Here is a 10,839-nt window from a genome sequence, read left to right on the forward strand (position 1 = left end):
AGAGGCCCCGTGGCAAACAAAGTGTTTGTCTTTGCTTCTACAAACTTAGAATCTGTGAGGAATGTGCTCACTTTTTGTTGCTGTGACAAATATCAGGTATGTCAACCCACAAGAAAGAATGATTTCCACTATAGTTTCCAAGTCTTCAATTTGTTTGGGCTTGTGTAGAGGCAGTATATTCTGCTGGAAGCACAGAGGGGGCCTTCCACTTCATGGAAGAAGGAAGCAAAGAGAGAAATACAAAGGGGCTGGAATTCTAAATTCCCTCTGGACATTTCACTAGGTGCCATCTTGTTTCATGGCCTCCCAATTGTGCCATGGTCGGAGAACCCTTAAGACATGGGCCTTAGGGGGAACCCAGGTCTAAACTGAAGGCACATTCATTTCTATGACCAGAAAAGTGTGGTTTGTTTAGAGAAAGTCTTAACTCAGGACCTAGAATGTATTTCAAATTTGTAAATCAGTATTCCCAGAAAGGCCTTCGCAATGCCAATTTCCGCACCGAGTTTGGTCGTTCCTCTCCAAGTCATCTTCTCGAGGTTAGCATGTGGGAAAGTACATTAGGAAGCAGATTTAAGACGGATACACAGATCACCTTAATCCAGGGACCTCAGCAGTCTTACTGTCTTGGATTAGCTGCACCAGGCTTGGTCAGCAGCAGTCACATTTGCAGATGCCACCTAGGGCACATAAACCCAAACGCTGACGGTGACATTGGCTTTGTAGGCCCAGCAAGGGGAGCTAGTGGTTTAGACTGCTGTGACTTCTCACTGCCACATGGTGCCACTGTTACCAGATGGCCCTGCGAGGCCCCTGTTGGGCGAGCTGCCAGGTATCTGAGATGATCCTGCTGACTCCGGCCCGGCTTTCCATGTGACATCTTTCAGAGGTTAGTGTACTGGCTGGTTTTGTGTGCCGACTTGACACAATCTAGAGTCATTACAGAGGAAGAAGCCTCAGTTGAGGAAACGCCTCCATGAGGTCCAGCTCTAGAGCATTTGCTCAAATAGTGATCAACAGGGGAGGGCCCAGCCCATTGTGTGTGGTGCCATCCCTGGGCCAGTGGTCCTGGGTTCTATAAGAAAACTGACTGAGCAAACCATGAGGAGCAAGCCAGTAAGCAGCACCCCACCATGGACTCTGCATCAACTTCAGGTTCCTGCCCTTGAGTCCTAACTTCCTCCATGATGGACTGTGATCTGGAAATATAAGCCGAATAAACCCCAACTTGCTTTTAGGTCTTGGTGTTTCATCTCAGCAATAAAAACCCTAAATAAGACAGTACTGGTGTCTCTCTTCCATAGTTACACCTTTTGTTTTATTTCTGAGACAGGGTCTGTCAGTGTAAACCTGGGTGGCTTGAAACTTGCTATGAAGAGTATACTGGCCTTTAATACATAAAATATCTACCTGCCTCTGTCTTCTCAGTACTGACATTAAAGTTGTGTGCCACCATACCTGGTACATAAGCCTAGACTTTGAAAAACCCCAAAGACAATTCTTAATAATATTGGCACTATTCCTTCCAAGACAAAGGACAGGAAAAAAATTCTGCTAGAACTCCATTCCTTGGTAAACTCTCAAGTTTGGGACCAGGGCATCCCCAGAAAGGGTATAAATGTCCCGTATCTCAATTAACTGTCAAAACTTGACACAGCTTAATGTCACCTGAGAAGAGAGTCACAATTGAAGGGCTTTTCCCAATTAGGTTATCCTGTGGCCTGTCTTGGGGGCGGGCTTATTTATGTACTAATGTAGGAAGGCCCATCCCACCATGGGCGGTGCTATTCCCTGGGCAGGTGATCCGAGGCTGCATAAGAAAACTGTCTAAGCACCAGTCTGAGCAAACCAGCAAGGAGCTATCCTCCTCTTCACAGTTTCTGCCCTGCCCTCCCCCAGTCAAGGACTGAAACCTGTACGCTGAACAATTCCCTTTCCTCCCTAAGTTGCTTTTCATCTGGTTTTATCAGGGCAACAAAATGAAACTACAACACCAGCAACTGAAAACTCAACACTGACCTTTACCCAGGCCTAGACTAGGTCCCTCCATGTCCTGAGCCATCTCTCAGCCAAATGGGGTGGGGGCGCATGGGGAGGAAGCTTCTACCAGGTCATCAGCGAGATCTGTAGCACTTGTATTACCTCTTCAGGACACACTAAAGAAGACATGGGAAGACTAAGACCAGGCTAAATGGCTTCCTGCTTTGGGAAAAGAGAACTCACCTGCTAGTGCAATTCAAAAGGCCATTAATTACTCTCCTTAACCTGGCACTTACCATGTTCTAAAAATCTCTCTCAGTCGGGCGTGGTGGCACACGCCTTTAATCCCAGCACTTGGGAGGCAGAGGCAGGCAGATTTCTGAGTTCGAGGCCAGCCTGGTCTACAGAGTGAGTTCCAGGACAGCCAGGGCTATACAGAGAAATCCTGTCTCAAAAAAACCAAAAAACAAAACAAAAAAAACCAAAAAACCAAACTCTTCTCTCTCTCTCTCTCTCTCTCTCTCTCTCTCTCTCTCTCTCTCTCTCTCTCTCTCTCTCCCTCTTTCTCTGTGTGTGTGTGTGTGTGTGTTGGAAAAAAGTCTCCCTGTGTAGCCCAGGCTAGCCTCAAACTTACTACCCTACACCCTGGAATGATGGCCTCGAAAGGATTCCAGCCATTTTGACTTCAGAATCACCTGTAACATTGCTGGTCCTACTGGTCAGAAAGCCAGAGACTTCTACTCCCAAGACAGACAAGGGTCAGATATTCTGACCTCAGCAGCAGGCAGCTCTGGACACTGGGCCCCTGGTTAAGAGATGTGCTATGCTCTGAATTCTAAATTCCCCCTACACATGATATGTTTGAATGCTTGGTCCTCAGCTGGCGACACTGTTTTAGGGAGCCCATGGAATCTTTGGGTTAGAGGGCTTGCTAGTAGACAGGTCACCAAGGGCAGGCCTTGGAGGTATACCATCCTGGGCTCAGCCTGTCATCTCTACCTCCTGCTCCACCAAGATGTGAAAGATGTCACCTTGCATTGTGGACAGCGCAGCTTTTACACCTTCCCTTGTCATCATGGACGCTGGAGCTGTGACCCAGATTAAACTTCTTTTGCCTTAAGTTGCCCCTTAGATGAGGTAATTTTGTCCTAAGGACTAGAAAAGCACCTGATGGAAATCTAACAGGGGCCAAATGACCCAGGGAAAGAGGCAGTTGCCTAGCAACACAAAGCTGATGCAACTGCAGAGTTGCCCCAAAGCAAACAGCATGCAGCTTCGCCCCAGGAAAACAAGACCTTGCCAACACTGCCTGGGTACAACTTGGCTGACCAAAATGTTTGCAGCAGCACCTCCAAGAGGGGAAAATGGGCAAATGACCCAGGAATGGCTGAAGGAATCAAAGAGTACTTGAGATACACCTGTGGGATCCTTCCAAGCGTGAGCTGTGTCTATCTTACCTCTCAGGAAGACTTTTCACTGCTTAAAATTTTTTGAACTAAGTGTGGTACTGCATGTCTTTCTCATTTTTAAAGACTTATTTATTTTTCTTTTATGTATGTGAGTACACTGTCACTGTATTCAGACACACCAGAAGAGGGCATCAGATCCCATTACAGATGGTTGTGAGCCACCATGTAGGTGCTGGGAATTGAACTCTGGACCTCTGGAAGAGCAGTCAGTGTTCTTAACAACAGAGCCAGACCCTCTCTCATTTTCAAAGACAGGATTTTTCTGTGTAGCCCTGACGGTTCTGAAACTCCTCCATAGACCAAGCTGGCCTCAAACTCATTGATTCACCTGCTTCAGCCTCCCAAGTGCTGGGACTAAAGGCATGTGCCATCGTACCATCATGCCTGTCTGATACTGCATGTCTTTACATCTTTAGGCAGGAGGATTACAAGTTCAAGGCCAGCCTGGGTTATGTAGCATGACCTTATTTAGAAAACAAAGTTCGTTTGTTATTAGACGCGTTCTCACGACCGGCCAGGAAAGACGCAACAGACCAGAATCTTCTGCGGCAAAGCTTTATTGCTTACATCTTCAGGAGCCAGAGTGCAAGAAGCAAGAGAGAGAGAAAACGAAACCCCGTCCCTATTAAGGAGAATTCTCCTTCGCCTAGGACGTGTCACTCCCTGATTGGCTGCAGCCCATCGGCCGAGTTGACGTCACGGGGAAGGCAGAGCACATGGAGTAGAGAACCACCCTCGGCATATGCGCAGATTATTTGTTTACCACTTAGAACACAGCTGTCAGCGCCATCTTGTAACGGCGAATGTGGGCGCGGCTCCCAACATCTCCCCCTTTCCTTTTAATAAGAGCAAATAGGCCACCCATATTAATGAGAGTGGAGATAGAGGTCAAATCCCCAGTGTGTAGGTAAAGGAGCCATGTACAGGATTAGCTCTTAGGCTCACAGGCTTTTACCCAGAGCAACCCTGACCTGCTCCCGTGTCGTTTTGCCTGGGGGAAGGGAACTAGGACACTGAACCTTCATGAAAGATGACATGTCTCCCTAGAATAGGCTCATATATGCCGCAGAGCCTTTCCATTGCAGTGCTTAGCCGTGCAACTCTCTCGGGCTGCTGAAGCACACTCACTCTATCCCGTGCAATGAGACTAGCCTCATGGGATATAAGAGCTGAGTGGCCAGCGACCTATTGCCTAAGCATAGATATATCAGGGGAAGCTCCATGTTCTAGTCCTGCAAGCGCCTGGGCAATAACCACCTTGTCTCTCCTAGTTTGGGCCTTAAGCTTACAGACCAATCAAAGAAGCAACACTAATCCACAGCAAAGTGTATCTCCAAATAATATTAATCCCACCCATTTTTTAAAGAAAGAAAATGCTGAGGAGATCCAATTGGGTAATCCTTTGGTCAGCGACAGGTCCAAGCGCGTGGAGTTGACCTGAAGTCTCAATTCCCGAAGGATCTGTTCAAATTCAGCCATCCAATTCTGTAACATATACTGAAAAAGACTTTTTGACAAATTAGCTGCCCTAGTAAATTTAACATACTGAATGGAAATAACACACAATCCCGGAAACTTTTGTTCACATCCCAGCTGAGTTATTTGTCATAATACATCTAGTTGTATCTGGACAAGATCTATGAGTTGATTAACCAGCATGAGACCTCTCTGTATCTTGACATTAGCTGAGGCCTGTTTATCTATGACTGTAGTCACTGAGGCTGACAAAGTGTTAATGGTGTCAGTCGTCTGGACCTGTCCAGACAGAGCCAAGACTGTCTGAATCAAGGCCAAACCCAGTTCCCAGTTAGTGGTAAAAAAGCAGGAGAATACTTGAGCATTATACATCACCGTCATTGGGAGTGGAAATATCGACATTATCCCCCAACGCTGCTCTCTCTTTATTATTGACGCCCTGGACATCACCAAGACGAGGGACATCAGTATTCCCTTGGACACAAAGGTATAGAAAAGAAACAATCTTTAATATCTATAATAATTAAATTCCAGCCACGTGGTAAGGCGGAAAGTACAGGGAGACCCCTCTGTACTGGGCCAAATAAGTTCATTTGCTCATTAATGGCTCTGAGGTCATGGAGCAGTCTCCACTTTCCTGACTTTTTCTTAATTACAAAAATTGGAGTATTCCAAGGTGAGGTAGAGGGTTCAATATGGCCTAGTTTTAATTGTTCCTCTATCAGTTGAATCACAGCTTCCAGTTTTTTAGAGGATAGGTGCCATTGAGGAACCCACACTGGGTCCCCTGTTTTCCATGGTATGGGTCGTGCTGCCCCAATGGCCGCTAAGGAAAACCCAGACCCTGTCTGTCTTGGTTTCCATTAGGTGAGATGGGCTCTATCCTTCCCTGTTCTTGATGTCCTAACCCTTTTCCTTCTTTATAACCCATCTTTGCCATGATATTTTTTGCTTTAGCTGAATACCCTCCTGATGGGGTGTTTTCATTGGACAAAATAAGGCCCAAATGCTGCATAATATCCCTTCCCCAGAGGTTAACCGGGAGTGGGAGCACATAAGGTATGAATTTCCCTTGCTGCCCTTCAGAGGATTCCCACGTCAAGGCAATGGAGCTTATAGTGGGACATGATTGATATCCTAGGCCCTGTAATGAATGAGATGACTCTGTGGTGGGCCATGCTTTGGGCCACCAATGTGTAGAAATTATACTTTTATCTGCTCCGGTATCAAGGATGCCTTCAAACTCTTTTCCGTTGATCTTAAGGCGGAGCTTAGGTCTATCATTTAAAGATACAACCAAATAGGCAGAATCATTTCCTGAGGAGCCCATTTTCTTTATCTCAGGTCCTGCAAATTTCTCCCTGGTATTATCAGGGAGGAGCAGCAGCTGAGCTATCCTATCTCCTTTACTAATAGAAAAAACGCCTTTAGGGCTTGAGCACAGGACCTGTATTTCAGGGGAATGTTGACAATCCATAACTCCAGGGTGGACTACTAAGCCCTGCAAGGTGAGTGAACCCCGGCCGAGAATAAGGCCCATGGTTCCCGGGGGCAAGGATGGTATAGGCTCCACCGGCACCGGCTGAATACTCATTTGAGGCATTAATAGGAAGTCGGAGGCGGCACGCAGGTCCACCCTTGTGGGTCTTCCTGGGTCGCCTCTCTGACTGCTTCCTGGGTCCTGACAAACCGGTTCCCATATCTTTGAGGGCCCTGGGACCGAGGGCCCGATGACCCGTTTTTTGGCACATAAGCTGATTGACTATCAGGTGGGGGAAGAATTCTGCCCTTTATATCCCTCACAGAGCGACACTGGTCGGCTCTATGATAACCCTTGCCACACTTAGAGCAAAGAGTGAGAGTCCCTCCCTGTTTATCTGGAGCTCTGCAATCTTTCTTAAAATGCCCAGGCTTTCCGCAGTTAAAACATGTCCTCTGATTATTTCTGCTCATGGAGCGGTTTTGAGATTGGAGGATGGCGGCCGCTAAGCCTGCATTGGTGAGAGGTCCCCCAAGCTCTCGACAGACCCTGAGCCAGTCTTGTAAGCCTTTGTTCTTTCTTGGGGCTATGGCCGCTCGGCACTCTTTTGTGGCTTGCTCATAGATTAGCTGTTCTATCAGAGGCGCAGCTTGCTCTGACTCTCTAAAAATACGCTCTGCTGCCTCTGTCATTCTGGCCACAAAATCTGAGAAGGATTCCTGAGGTCCCTGGATTATCTTTGTTAACTGCCCAGTGGTTTCACCTGCTCGAGAGAGCGCCTTCTAGGCCCTAATAGCCGTGGAAGAAATCTGGGCATAAGCTCCCCAATGGTAGTTTGTTTGATCAGCAGAATAAGCTCCCTGACCCGTTAACAAGTCAAAAGTCCAATCTCTCTGCTCTGGATTCAAAGCAGCTGCGTTTGCTCGGGCCTGCGCTTGTGCAGTTTCATGCCAAAGAGCTCTCCATTCCATATATTTGCCCATACTAGGGAGAGCGGCTTTTACAACCGTTTGCCAGTCAGCAGGAGTTAGTGCCATGCCGGCAAGCCTGTCTAACTGCACCAAGGTAAAATTAGCATTGGTTCCGTATTTACGGACCGACTCGGCAATTTCTTTAATTTGTAAGTATTCTACCGGAGCGTGGACACGCCCACCCTCGGCTCCTTTAAAGACCGGAAATGCCTGTTGTATTTTCCTTTGTTCTTCTCTGGGAATGAATGAGTCTGCGCACTGCCTCTCTGCGCAGGGCTGACGCACTACGCAGGGCGGGGACTCCGCATAGGGCGGACCTTGAAGCCGACTGCCCTGAGGCCAATCAGCAAACTGGCCTTCGCCAGCCGCTTTTGGCTTCCTTAACTGATTAGCTAGCACTTTACCTGGCTGGTACCCTTTTTTCTCATAATGAGCTGCTTCTTCCTCCCAGTCTGTTTCTTCAGAGGAGAATTCATCATCTGATTCAGAGCTACCAAGAGCTGGCTCCCCGAGCCCATCCAGCGATGAGCACAGGCTCCTTTTCCTAGAGACCTCCGCTAATTGATCTTTCTTCTTTTCCCTTTTTCCTCTTTTTCTTCTAATCTCTCTCTAGGTATTCTTACCTAACCTTAACTTTTCCTCAGGTTCAAGACCCGTGGAAAGGCCTGTACGCTTATTTTGTGTACCATATTTTCTCTTTGCTCCTACTCTCTCTCCCCGCTTTACTTCTGATAGCTTGTCCTGAATTTCCTCTAGAATTTTTAGCCCTATCTTAATCACTTGATAACATGTGAAAAGGAACAAAAGGGCTCCTAACACCAGAAAAAATTCAAGGCCAAACATATTCCACTTTACTTCTGATAGACTGTCTTGAATTTCCTTAGAAAGTTCAAGATCAGACTTACCTCGTAAAGCTGTACTCACTGGTACTCTCGTTCCCCAGCTGAAAAGTTCTGAATTCATACAGTTGAATCCTTCTTAACAGTCTGCTTTACGGGAACCTTTATTACCGCGACCCGCAGTTCTGGTTCTGGAATGAGGGATCTTCCTTGCGCCAGTCCCGAGTTTTTTCTCGTCCCGGGTTTCAGCACCAATTGTTATTAGACGCGTTCTCACGACCGGCCAGGAAAGACGCAACAGACCAGAATCTTCTGCGGCAAAGCTTTATTGCTTACATCTTCAGGAGCCAGAGTGCAAGAAGCAAGAGAGAGAGAAAACGAAACCCCGTCCCTATTAAGGAGAATTCTCCTTCGCCTAGGACGTGTCACTCCCTGATTGGCTGCAGCCCATCGGCCGAGTTGACGTCACGGGGAAGGCAGAGCACATGGAGTAGAGAACCACCCTCGGCATATGCGCAGATTATTTGTTTACCACTTAGAACACAGCTGTCAGCGCCATCTTGTAACGGCGAATGTGGGCGCGGCTCCCAACATTCGTTGTACCAGGGGTGCATGCTTGTGTTCCCAGAACTTGGAAGTCTGAATGAAGCACAGAGATTCTGACTTTGAACCCAGCCTCGGATGCTTAGCAAGATTGTCTCCCTTATGCCCCCCCCAATGTTACAAAAAATACACACTATAATACTTACATCTTCACTGTTATGTGTCGAGCATGTCCACACTACAACTGTCAGTCAAGGGAACTTGTTAGTTAGTGATTGTAGAAACAAATATGCTACTGGGTGTGGACGTGCAGCAAAGCTCCAAGGGAGGCCTTTACTCAAAGGGACCAGGACGGGACCAGCACTGCCTCAGGCTGCCTCGAAGCAAAGGACCCAGCTTTTTATTGGGTTGCCAGTGAGGGCTGAGGCCATCACTGTACTGGCTATGAGTACAGCCTTTTATATTTCTTGTGTAAGATCTGGGCCAGTAGTCGTGTGGTTTTTTTGTACTATCCTGGTTGTTGTTATGTAAGATTAATGATTTTTATTTATGTGTACATATGCGTGTCTGTGTGTCTGCCATATATATGCAGGTAAACATAGAGACCAGAAGAGGGTATTGGATCCCCTGTAGCTAGAGTCACAGGTTGTTGTGAGCTACTCAACGTGGGTGTTGGCAGTGGAACTCAGGTGCCCTGGAAGAGCAGCAAGCGTTCCAAACCTCTGAGCCATCCCTCAAGTCCCCTCATCCTGGATTTTCTGGTGCACCTGCTCAGCCTGATCCCAGGGGTCAGAGTGGGAGGCTGAGAAAAGATGCACCTACATGTAGGCCACTAGGGGAAAGACACAGCTGCTACTCTTAGTGGGAAACATGAATTAAAACCCCGGAGCTCACCCACCTCTATCCCCAGGTGGTCCTTGACTGGCTCATCACCATCCATCTCCAAAATGCTTTGCACATTTCACAACTTTTTTGTTTGTTTGTTTGTTTGTTTGTTTTTGTTTTTGTTTTTGTTTTTTTTCAAGACAGGGTTTCTCTGTGTAGCCCTGGCTGTCCTGGAACTCACTTTGTAGACCAGGCTGGCCTCGAACTCAGAAATCCACCTGCCTCTGGCTCCCGAGTGCTGGGATTAAAGGCGTGCGCCACCACCACATTTCACAACTGTTAAGCTTCATCCATCAACCGACACACACCCCTTTCAATTAGGATACTTTAATGGAATGAGTTGTCTTGGGTCTCTCAGCTCAGAGAAGGCCAAAGGTACAGCTTTGGCCACATCATCTGAACCTGAACCTGAATCCAGCTGCTACACAAGTTTGACACCAACAAGATCAAAGTCATCTATTTGAGCAGCAACGGGGCCATAGTTAGCAAAAACAAACAAACAAAACAAAAAAATACCCTTGTCAATGACAGGACAAGGAAGATTGGAAGGACTGAGGATCATAGCAGGCTCACCTTCCAAGGCAGAAAGGTCCTGCTTTCATTTAAAATGTTTTCCATAGATATTCACTTCAGATGCTCAGTCTTAAATCTCACATAAATGTCTGGATGTCCCCACCTCAGAGGGTTTTAGAGACCTATTCCTCCATGGTAAGTGGTGACAAGGTCAGAGGATCCCCCGTTTAGCGAGGCCCTCAGTCTTCTGGTTACACAGGTCCCCACCCTTCCCTTTTGTAGCTTTCCCTCACACGGAAGCCTCATGTCAATGGTGATTTATCCCCACCCAACGAGCTTTTTCTATCTGATACCTATTGTGTGTGTGTGCGCATGCGCGTGTGAGCGTGCACGTGAGCGTTTCTGTGTGTGCAGTGCACATAGATGTGCACATAGATGTGACAACTTCAGATGTCATTCCTCCGGAGCCTTACTTTTTGAGACAGGGTCTCTCACTGGCCTAGAGTTCATGAAATGAGCAGGAATCTGCCTGCTTCCACCGCCCCAGAGCTGGGCTTACAATCTCCTGCCACTGTACTCCGGTTTGTTGTTTGGGGTTTTGTGTTGTTTGTTTGTTTGTTTGTTTTGTTTTTTTAACGTGGATTCTGGAAATTGAACTCAGATCCTCTGCTTACAAGCCAAGC

This window comes from Mus musculus, chromosome 11 (assembly GCF_000001635.26).
Source record: "Mus musculus strain C57BL/6J chromosome 11, GRCm38.p6 C57BL/6J".
Lineage (NCBI taxonomy): Eukaryota > Metazoa > Chordata > Mammalia > Rodentia > Muridae > Mus > Mus musculus.